A 12,558-nucleotide genomic window follows, 5' to 3' on the forward strand; every position below is an offset into this window, starting at 1 on the left:
TGGACTTTTGAATGGCAGTCTATGTCACACAGCTATCCAATGTTACGTTAAGTGAATCTACTTGTATACATATTTTATTTCAAAAGGAAGTTAGAATTGTCCATCCAGGAAATAGTCAATGACTTCAAAGTGTGTGACGGTCCAGTTCTGCCGGGCTTCTCTTTTTTTTCATCATTGTTTCGTGGCGTGTTGATGAGTAGTAATTGTTGGGGTTTAGCAAAAAGACGGGCACCCAAACGCAGACAACAGGATGGTTAAAGAGAAACGCAAGTGAATCACAAACCAGGATGGAGCTTTGGGGGGGGGGACACTACAGGCAGAGTTGCAACCACAGAAGATGCAGGACTGGTGGGGAGGAAGAAGACAAAAACACAGGTTTAAATACACAGCGACTAATTAACAATGAAACACAGGTGTGCACAGTGAAAAGGCCGGAGGTGGAGACAACGGCAGGAAGAGGAACGTCAATTCTACAAAATAAAACTGGAAACATTTGATCTGAAAACCAAAATCATGACAGTAAAGGGTTAATCAGCCCAGCAGCCGTCAAAGCCCTCTGTAAATTTAATCACATTAAGTGTATATTCAGCAGGCTTGGATCTGTGTGTCTGTGTCTTCAGTAGCTGTTTGTAAACAGTTGCTTCTAAGCTCATTGCTGAGGTCACAGAGGGGTTAGTGTGTGTGGTCTCGCTCTGAATCTCACCCTTCGATTATGCTGTTGTTTGTTCAGGTGTTAAATCTGTCGCTCAGAGCGATGAACAGAAGTATATTTTCATATCAGACACGTGCTGGACATTATTGAGGCAGCTGTGTGGGGTGAACGCTGGATTTCCGATTGATCTGTTGTTGTTTCATAACTCTGCCTTACCACTGGTCTCCTGTAAGGTCACAGGGTGTGTCAGCCAGAGATCACAGGGGCACTGTGGCTTTGTCTGTGTGTCTGTCTGTCTGTGTGTGTGTGTGTGTGTGCGTGCGTGTGTGTTTGTATCACACATGGACCACATGCTGGTGTCCAGCCTGGAGGGCATCACAGAGTTCTGCCAGAACAAGTCGTGTTACTTGTGCTGCCCCACACATCGTATGTGAAAAGGTCACAGAGCTGCTGTCCCTGGAGGAGCGGCCGAGAGACCCTGTGTTGTTCATAGACTGACACTGTGTCCCACTTTCACCAAACAAACTAATGCTACCGAGTATATTTCTGAAGTGTGTGTGCGAGACGCTAATGTGCTGTAACACTTTGTTAATGCCTGCCGAATCCTCGACTTAAAAATCTGTAAATGTTAGAAAGAACTACAACCCAGTGAGCATGTTCATGTTGAAAAGACGTTTAAAAACAGCCAGGGTCACCGCTGAAAGCTGGTTTAAAAGTGTTTTTTTCCCACACATAAAGATGTTAATACAACATTTACACTCAGACAATATTCAACAGAAATTTGCAATACTGGCTTTTAACTGACAAATTTGGATGTGGTTGGATCTAAAAGCGCTCCAGTGCTTTTTCTTGGAAAAACATGAACGCTCGCTGGAAACGGATGTTTGAATGGCAAGTCTGGGATCTTCACAAAGCAGCTACAGCAGCTGATTTAACAGTTTACAGGCACATAAAAAAGTCAGGAGTTGTAAAGCTCTCAGAGACTTCTACTGAGCACAGATCAACTGAGTAGAGGTGAAAATTGCTGATTGTTCACTATGTGCATGGCATACTGCTGTGATGTCATCTGCGTTCATGGCGGCAAACTCACGCTACGCGGATCTTGCCCAAGTGTCCGACTTCCATTGCACTTTTACACATCAGAGGTCTTTCCTTCCGAGAACAACGTAACGCACCAGTACGTCTTGATTCCCCCTCGGATGTCTCTGTGACCTGGCACATGCAACGTGGTTTTGAGCTTTCACATCCCTCCAGGAGACTTTGAGAAAAGCGTCACGCTTGCCTGATATTGCTGACCTGCTCAGATTGTGTTTGCTTTGTCATTTTTCCTTGAGTTTTGTGCTTCTATCATGGGTGAGTAGGCTGCAATCGAGGTTTGATGCTCAATGTGAAAGACAGACATTTTTAAACCTTCTTTCTTACTTACTTTATGTTTCATGAGCTGCCTCAGGCTGAATTTTTTTTTTCCACCGAGTAATAATGTTATTTGTGTGTTGCATTGTGTCCACGGAAAAAATAGCGTCCTGCGTCAGTGGTTCCGAGCGCTTTTTGGCTCGTGACCTCTTTAAATGAATCAATACCTACTTGTGATCCCTCTTCAAAGAGTACTGTGACTCCTCTTTAAACACACGTGATAAAATGATTATTGTTATCTGATTGGTTCATCTTGGAGTAAATAGCTCGGGGACTTTACTCTGTTGCACACCGAAAGGGATCACACTGAATAATTTCCCTTTTCTTCCCGGGACAAACAGCCTCCCTCATCAAGGCAAGTTTATTTGTATAGTACAATTCAGACACGAGGAAACTCAAAGTGCCTTACAGGGGCATCTGAAAAACATTAAAAGACATTAAAAATTGCTTTTAAAATGCATAAAAAACAAGTAGAAAGATATCGAAAAAAGAATGTGTTTCAATGTAACCTGGATTCTCAGGGAGCCATGCTTTGCGGATACATAAAAATGGTTACTTTACCTTTTATTTCTATGAATTGAAATGTATTTTTGGCATGAAATGAAATTTTCATTTCAAATTGTGCACCGTCTCTCATTTTCAAGCAGGTCCTTAACATTCATTGCAACGTAACATAAACAGAAAGTTAAGTACAACCGAGAAAAGACCAAGTGAATTAGAACCAAACAAGCAGAGAAGTCTCCAAGTCATGTAAAGAAATAATCAACCTGAGTGAGTTGAACAAATGATTCTAGTCTGAATGCCTGAAATCTAAAAGATCGTCCAACTTCTTCAGGCACAACAAAAAGGGTGCTGAGAATGTCTGAGTGAGTATTTGGGAAGAAAGAACAGCAAGTGAAAAAACATTTAACGCAAGACAATGTTTGAGATGTCTTTTGATAAATGATGACATTAATAAGATAATAAGTAAAACAACTAATAATAAAAAATATTTTCTTTGGTCCTTTTGCAGTCCAGCTAGATTTCTTGCTGACGGCTTTGACCTGCGTCTGAACTTTGTTGCAGTCAGTAAATTGGCCCAGATGAGGGTCAAATCCTTGTCAATATCCCTTGTTAAAGCCAGGTCCGTGATGTAAAGAGGATTAGTCTGCGTCTGGGAAATCATGCCTCTATCTCGCAATGAAGGATTTCAGGCAGATCACGCCGAACCACCAGAGTGCAGCGTAAAAATGTTACAGGCTTTAAACTTCTAAATCCTCCCACATTAAAGGCTCTACCATTGAAGAGAAAAACAGAATTGGAGAGTGATCCCTCAGGTCGTGACAGGTGGTTGCATCCCGAGGCCGCGGAGGTGGAAACAACTGCCGCGGAGGCCAGATAGTGGACTCGCAGCCCGGGTGTAGACTGACAGGTGGTCAGTTAGGGGGGAGGACACCACCTATCACGACCCGGGATGGGGTTTCACCTCCAGGGCCAAGCAGAGGTCACAGTTTCCAGGTCCATGAAGTTTTCCATTGTCAGATTACATGTTTGCGCTTCACTGCATGTGTGTTATCTTGTTGGTTCTAAACCTCAAGCTAACCACAAGGATTATTTGGTGTCTCCAGTGACATCTTCTGTTCCCCCCACTTACGGGGAGGAGTTGTGAGTGTGTCCCACAGTTCACCTGTTTATTTATACACTTAACCTTAATCCGGAGTGCCCTTCACCGCTGCAAGTGTGACTTCATGCAGAGAGACACTCTGGTAGTGAAGTGCAAGTGGAGAGGAAGCAGTTTGGGAAAGAGCCAAGCTGAGTTTTGATCTACCTGGGAGCAGGATGTCTCGTAGTCTGAACACTTCTCGCTGCCGCTTCTGCAGACTCGACTCGACGAGTGCTACGCGGTGTGGTAATTTGTTTTAGCGGAACAAATTCCTACCACGGCAGCTCCTCTCATTTAAAATCTAAAATGTCCAACAAAGGCTGGGATCAGTTTGTGGAGCTCACGCCTTTGTAGGACAGGAGATGAAACGCAAACATGGCTGCAGCGAGAATAGACACAATGTGAATACTGTCCATGCATACACAACTTGTGTAATTCAGAAAAAATGTTCACAGGCTTTACTGTACACACACACACACACACACACACACAGCTGCATCACCCAGCACCAATTACCACAGCTGTGACCTCACACGTCCGGGTCAGTGATTCGCACAAAACGGACAAAAAGAAACTTGTCCTGGAATCTCGGTGCCCAATTACCCTGCACTGAGCTCCCCGGGCGGACAATGCTGCAGGTGAGAAGTTGGACGGGGCCCTGTCATAGTTTGGCAGACGCACAATAGAGCCCTGTGGCATCGCCTGGAACGGCTGAAAGCCCGGGTGCCAGGACAGAACTTACTTGGAAACGGGGCTTTTGAGCTGGGATATCTTCTTTCCCTGTGTTTTGTCTTCAGAAGCCAGTTTCATGTTTGCAGTTCCACTTCACAGAAGTGTCAGGGAAACAGAGACTGAGAGTCAATTTTATCTTGTTACCCTTTGAAAAAGCTGAAAGGGAAGTGAGTGAATACGAGTCATTCTATCTAATACAAGCTTGTAACTGATATGCAGTTTACTCATAGCTGCATCATGACTGTGTCAGTATTATGAATGAAAGGTAAAGTAAGGCAGCGCTTCCTCACAGAGTGCTTACTCATGAAGGAATGCTGGGTCTGTAAATTAAAGAGTGTGGTTTTCCCTTTTGTGCATTTCAAAAGCCAAGAACTGACTGATCAATCAAATAATCTAGGCGTTTTAATCCGACTATGAGAAATCCGATCTGGTCCGATTTTATTCAGACTAAGGTGCATACATGCATCTTAAAAATCCGATCATAGTCAGACTAACCCAGTAATTCAGTTGTGTCATGTAAACGCACTGTATGACTCTCATCTTTCTGACTTATCCAAAGGAAAATAACAATATTTGATTTGCCAAAGCCAGGAGCCACACTTGTCATATTAGCTTCAAGTTCCACAGTTGCTCCTAACAATGCTGGGAAATTACAGTGACAGTGACCGAATGATGTGACTCTACGGTGGCTCTCAGGCCCATGGAAAATAAAAACGGTTCTTAAAAGGTTCACAGGCCGAACCAACTTTGAACCAGCGCTCACAAGAGCCCAGAACCAGCACTGTAGCCCCTTTGCTTTATATGGAAAGTGTCATGAGATAGCTTTTGTGTGATTTGGAGCTGTAAAAATAAAACTGACTTACTGGATATGAGATTGGGATTCTACATATACGTAAGAGGAAAAAATATTTTTGAAATCTCCCCACCTAGTGTTCCCTAGGTGATATTAGTGCTACTGCTGCCAAGAGAGTCTAAGCAACATGGCAACCGCTAACAGCCTGCCTACTGTCCAAAGCAAAAAAACTAAACTAAGCTGAAACCAGGACAACGTGTTGACACAGGCAGCGAACGCAGGTGAAACACGAGAAGAAGACTGGACCAGAAACAGACAAGGAACACAGACGAACCAACGAAGAGTGAAGGAAAAACACAGACTTAAATACATAGAGGGTTATTAACTAATGGGACACAGGTGAGCAGGGAAAAGAGCGAGGAGAAAAAAGACAAAGGATTTAATCAACAACATAAAACAGGAAATGACCAAAACCAAAAACCCAAACCATGGTTCTGACCCATCTCGAGTCATGTCGTGAAACACACATCAGTGGGGGAACAGACTTTGACACTCTCCATCGAGTGAAATCCTGTCTGTTCACTCTTGTTCTGCCACGTCTCTGTCACACTCCTTCTTTGCCTCAGAGAAAGAAAAAATATCGGTCACTCTCAGCAGCTCTGCAGCTAAAACAACCCACATTTAAAGGCACGAAAAACTACTGGTCTCCTTTACTTGCACCATGTCAAATAAAACAACTATATAACACTTGTATGTACAGAAAACTGGTGAATACAGAAACAATACCTGAGATATATTGATCCCCATCTCTGGGATTCATCTCCTGAGGCACTCAAAAAGTTTCTAATGAGGTGAATCATCACAGCTAGAGAAACCTGAAGAAAAGTTGGGGAGAGAGAAGAGAGGGATAAGCAGGGAGCCTGTGCGTGGGATGTCTTTAGGAAACAGAGCAGTGGTATGTGTTGCAGGGAACGGCTAAGGTCAACAACAGAGCCCTGCATTGATTCCACATATGTGGTAAGGTCAAAAACTATCATGGGACTTTTGGCCCTGGGCAGTTTCCAATCATTCTGCTTCTCATAATCTGTGGAAAACTTGTCTGCTTTTCACAGTTCAATGACCACTCATCTCTGCAGCAATTACAGTGCCCTCTTTGCACCCTGACAGCTCAATGCCATGTACAAGTGATCTAATGTGATTTGGCTCTCCCACTGCTTTAAGCACAACGGCAGACATTTTTAAACCGTCGTTGCAGGACGATTACATTCACATTAAACTGATTAAATGTAAGTAGCCCCACTAAAAAGTTATACGCGATTGGTAATTAGAGTTTTAATGGCTTATTGATTTGTAAACAACAACAGCAAAAAAACTGAGCTTTTTGGAAAAGCAGCACGCTTTAATCGTACTGACATTACAACAAGAGATTAAACCGACCTTTAATGTCAAAGCAGCCGATACGTGTCCTGTACACTGTTGAAAGTGTTAACCGCCAGCTGGCAACCAATTATGATGGCCTCCTTCTGCACACAACACTCAATTGATAACCCCCAGGGGCCATGTGAAGATGACTTAGTGGGTCAAATGCTGCCTGCAGTAATCGCAGATAGTGAGAGAGATGCAGGAACACACACACACACACGCACACACACACACCGTGCAGAGCATTCACAAAGTGGAAACAGACGGCTCTAAAAATAAACCATCTGAAATATTTAACTTACTGACCCAGAAAACAGCCTCAGCGTAATATGTTTGCACAAGCAGAGGACAGCACCACCACGACGGAGCCATGATATCATTAGGGCTGACGGTAACTCTTAATAAAACACAGGCTACGTACGGCGCGGTCCGCCCCAGGTTAATGCATCAAAGTCACATGCAAATGATGCATGTGGATGAGCCGGTTTAGTCGGTTAATAAAGGCTGATAAATCATCGTGCGCAGCGTATGTCCTTAAAGGGGCTCTCAAGCAGTTTAGAATGCACTTTTATGAAGTCTGAAGAAGCAGAGTTGACATTTTAAGAGAAAGAATGGTAAAAATAGAAGGAACAGAAGCTGATTTCTAGTCAATATCTATGTACTAGTTACATTACACCACTGAGAAACAGAGGAACCATGTTGCTATTCCTATGGCTGAGAAGGCTTGCCACAGGTAAGACCCATGAAATGATTTTAAAATGATTCTTTTAAATATCGAAACTGTCCAAATGCAGGGTTTTTTTAAAACGCTTTTAAACCTGCTGAAAATAGATGGTTGCCTTTCTGTTTTTTGTCCTTGTGTTTTAAGTCCGTCATCGCAAACGTGCCAGAAAAACAGGGCCAGTAGAGAGCAGCAGATCTGACCTCAGACCACCTCACCAGACTACATCCAGAAGACGTTAAAATTCGTTCCACAAAGAATTTCTGAATTAGACAGAAGCCAGCTAAATGTGTCAGCTAAAGGGCGAAAATTAGCGTGAAAGCTGGAGTCGACTCACTACTGCAGAGTCGTTTGACCCAGGAGTGAATGCAGATCGTCCCCTTTCGCATTAAAGACAAAAGCCAGATGTTAGAGGGTGCTGGTGGGTATTTTTTCCTCACTGTGAAAGCGGTGTCGACGGTACATCTTGACCTCAAAAAGACGCTTAAATCTCACTGGGCCTGTCTGAGGAAAAACGTTGATTAGAAGAATAAAATTAAATGAAGTGAGATACCAAAGTTCCTCACTGACCCCAGACATGCCCTTCTTAGGTTGGTCAGGCTGACGAAGAGGACATGATTGGCATGGCCCCCTGTCCTGCTCGCAGCTAAACAGCCATGTCCATATTCAGCAATGATATTGGCCTCTAACCCCCGGTCCAGATGCCATTACCATTTTTGAGTCACACAGAGCGTCCGGGCTGGTGCACAACACTATCAATATTAATGTTCTGTGACTGAGGCGGCTTTGGAAGAACTTTCTCCCACATCAATATTGATGGTGTTGCCATACATTGGAGTCAGGGCCCTCTTTAAGGATTTATAAGAGGAACGGTGGTTGCGGTGGTGGGCGGGGGTGGAGGGGTTTGGGTGTCTGTATGCGAACGAGGCCAATGCCATTTTTGGTCGGCACCTCAGTGATGTACATTTTCCTGCGGTTCAGAGCAATTTCCGTGGGAGAGGGGTGACTGCAGCCCACGCTTGATGAGATCTGAGTGGAGAGGGGTTGTGCAGGGACAGATCCAATTCCCCCGCAATGCTTTGCCGGAGATGATGGTTATGGAAAAATGAACGTTTCATTTCAGGGGATCTGGGAATGCTAAATGGGGGGTGTGTTGATTCTGGAGAGGGTGGTATTGCTTTTGGGACATCTTCACAAACAGTCCACTGTCGGGCCACACACGTAGACACAGATCCAATTCATTATAATATTAGCTTTGGAGATGCATTGCTCTATATATCAAGTGTCAAGAGGGCGTGCTCAGTAAAGAGTTTCAGGCCCTGGCTCTTTTGTCATGCATTCAGATATAAATCATACAGAGAGAGTAAAAAAAAAACATGAGGAAATTAATGAAACTCAGAATGAACTTTGGCTTTGTTCTGTTTTCTTAAAACATTCGAAAAGTCTACACTTGTACTTCATTTTCATCTGCATTTGTCATGCTGCATGACATATTGATATAATAATATATAAGTTACTACAGCCATTGGAAACTAAAGAGGGATTCTCAGTGTTTTGTGAAGCAGTGACATGTCAGCACAAGACAAAAAAAAGACAATTTAATGGAATATTATTATGGAACGGTACTGGAGAAGATGTTAGCTTTTACACAGGGAGGACATTTAGCATTTATTTGGAGTTGTGTTTTGGTCATTAATGACAGAACTTCTGTACTGATGACTTGATGGCTGCTAAAAAGTCCATTATCTTTTAGCTGGTCTCTGTGTCCTGTAGCTTTGGGCAGGTAGCGTAACACAGGCGATTCGTGGTTTGTTCATGTTTGAAGTGAACCATAGCAATACATTTGCAAAGGATATATGTAACATTTTTGTGTGCAGATTTCTGAAAAACACATTTCTTGTTTCCTGACATTACTTCAACCAAGAGAAATCAATTTTCCTTTTTTCTTTTTGATACAAAAGGCACCCAAATACTGCCATTACAAAAGTATCATTATCAAATGTTACTGTAATTATAAAATACCTGAACATATTTCTGGTTTAAATGCAGCTCTGCGTAACGTCCTGCATTTTTTTTTTGTATTTTCAGCAGTCATCATAGAGGAGGGTGAGACGAGGGGTATTCAGTAGGTTGCAATCTGCGGCCTCACTGATAAATGGTACTAATTTTGTTTATTTTTTTATTCTATTCTGACTCAATCATCCTCACACATGTATTATTCCCAGGCAGGCAGAGATGCTCCAAAGTCAGTCTGTTTAACATTTAGATAGAATTAAGCAATGACAGCCTCATCACATCTCATCAGATTATTGATCCTGCACAGACTCCGTCAGTGTCACACATACACCTTCCCTCTGACCAGCTGAGAATAAACATGTTGCCGAACAAAAAGCCCCGCTGCTCCGACAAGACGAGGGTCACTGATATGACTGTCCGGCCTCCTCCCCCCTCTGCAACCCCGGCTTTCACTTAATGCCCCGCTACATTTTGATGGCGAGCCAGTAAGTGGGACCTCTTTCGTGAGACAAAGAGTGACCTCAATTCAAACTGACATCCCACCTATCGATCTATGCTGCCTTATCCCCCAGAGATGGACGTCTAGCTTGCCCTTGTACTGCTCATTCACGTTTAACAACAAGACAAAACAGGCCTTTTTATTAAACAAAATCCCTCCACATGTCTCGCCTCCTCAGCCCGAGTCTGAATCACACACACACACAAAGCGACCTCCTCTCGCACAGGCCTTCCTCCTCCCACGTAGGGCACTGTTCATCTTCGGTGGGGCCATTTTGCTAAATTGAAAGTGTGTCATAACAAATAGCAGAGGTGTCTGGCTTAAATGCATGTGACTGGCGCCGATGTCATCTCTGTCAAAGGAGCATCCCTTGTATTTTTAACGGGGGGGGGGGGGGGGACTGTGACATGCACCCAGGACAATTACTGTCAGAGCACACGGGGTGATGAATCTGCTGCCTTATTGTGTTTGTCATCTCGACCTCTGGCTGGGACCTGATTGGTATGGTCGCCCACCTGCAGACGGTTCAGATGGATGCATTGTTCCTGTCCTGCATGTGTAAATGTGCGCATCAGAGCACTTACACTGCTGCCCGACGGACTCTCGCTTGGTTTGGTTGGGGAGAAGGGGAACATGGAGGTCAGAATGAGTCATCCATAGAAGCAAATACATCAAGTGTGCTTCAAAATAATTGCAGCAAACATTTTGTGTATTGTCTTTCAATGTAATTTTACTTGTTGGCTTTTTATATATTGAGGTACATTTAAGATTTTTAAAATGTTAAATAGAGCATGTTGTAACTGGGGAATGTTGTTACTTTAAAGTACTTGAACCTCAGAATTTTTCTGAAACATAGAGACACTGTTCACCACAGGTTAGGTTAAGGAGGATGAGGTCATCTTTAGGGGTGTTGGTGACAACCGTGATATGACCGTATTTTATATTATTGTTCACTGAAGGAGCAGTTTGAAATATATGACCAGAATTTACTTTTAAAACATAAAAACCCCTAACCCTAACCCCTTAACTCTATGTTAAACAAGTGTTTGTATTGTGTTGCGGAGATGTCAGCTGAAGTCAATATGCTAACCAGCTAGCCACGGCCCATCCTGGCTAGTGGCACCACTTTGTACCACACGAGGCGAGAGTCCGACGTCACCCGTAGTTTCATCTGGAAATTATATGCAACAACATATACCCACAGAACGTCAAAAATTAAATAATCTGACTATAAATGAAACATACAACAGTACACCTTCATTTACCAAACTCAGATGAGCTTAACTGCCTTGTTAATTCATCATGCAACAGACTTAATTTAAACATGACGTACGGAAAATAAAACTCCGACAAACTCTATAGGGCCACTGGCTGCACAGCTAACTGAGCCATGAGCTAATTAGCTAACAGCAGCTAGCTATGGCCAAGGTTAGCTAGCAAAGAGCAGCAGTTATCGGTGATATGCTGCCCCCTAGCTTTTTGGAGGTGCTTTTGATATTTTACGTTATACCTTTCAGTGTCAATATTCTTTCTATGCATACTTTTAAACTTATGGTAACAGACTCTCTCTCCACCTCCCTACATGCATATTTTAGTATATCTTTAGTGTTATTTTGTAGTTAATTTGCCAAAAAAGGAGATAAAACTCACAGTAAAGAACATTAAAATTGAGCTTGACTGATTCAAAAACAATAAATCCTCAAAGAAAGTCACTGTGGTTGTGGTGGCCTGTGCTGCTTTTCATCTGTTTCACAGTTTTTCAGAATTAAAAATGTAACACAAGTTGTTCCAACATAGCCAAACATCTGCAGTCAACTCCTACATATTAGCATACAGTGTACAGTAATAGCTATATATTTTACAATATGCAAAGAAATAACCTGTAATTGCTGCACCTGGTTGTGATATTTACAGGCTCTGTTTTGTATCTTGGAGCAACGTATTTTCCTTTTATGGTTTATGCTGAGCCCGGTGTTCGCCATAAACGGCAGGTGTGCAAAATTGAAGTGCAAAAGTAATTCAGCTCCTGCCATTCAAAGGAGCTGTGTCAGTTTGATTTACCTGTACACATAAACGCGCACGCAACCACACACACACACACACACACACACACACACACACACCTTTGGGCCACATGTGTTTTTTATATTCATGTGGTGGAGGAAAGAAAAAAAATGTGCGCCTCCAAAATGGAGGTTGAGGGGTCATGGTGTTTGGCCAGGAGTGACAGCTCTGAAATGAAGGCATAAGTCAATCGGCTACTCTTCATACATACCGCACACACACACACACACACACACAGATTGGGGCGGGAAGCAGGGTGGCGGTGGGCGGTCAGGTTGGAGGGTGGGGATTGAGCGATTGGGGGAGGTAGCTGGAGGAGGGGAGGTTGGGTGTCAGGAGCACAAGGTTACCGTGGGGGTAGTGTGTTCTTGCGTGTGTGCATGTGTGTGTGTGTGTGTGTGTGTGTGTGTGTGTCTTGACACCATGTTTGAAGTTTTGAGAATGCACAAACCTGTACCTGTCTTTGTTTTGCCGTCTCTCCGCTGCTCTCCGTCTCTGTTAACGCTGAGCGCTACCAGCAGCTATATTTACCCAAACCTGCACACACACATGCATCCACACACACACACACACACACACACACACACACACACACCCTGTGACA

The sequence above is a fragment of the Acanthopagrus latus genome, chromosome 17 (assembly GCF_904848185.1).
Source record: "Acanthopagrus latus isolate v.2019 chromosome 17, fAcaLat1.1, whole genome shotgun sequence".
NCBI classification, from domain to species: Eukaryota; Metazoa; Chordata; class Actinopteri; order Spariformes; family Sparidae; genus Acanthopagrus; species Acanthopagrus latus.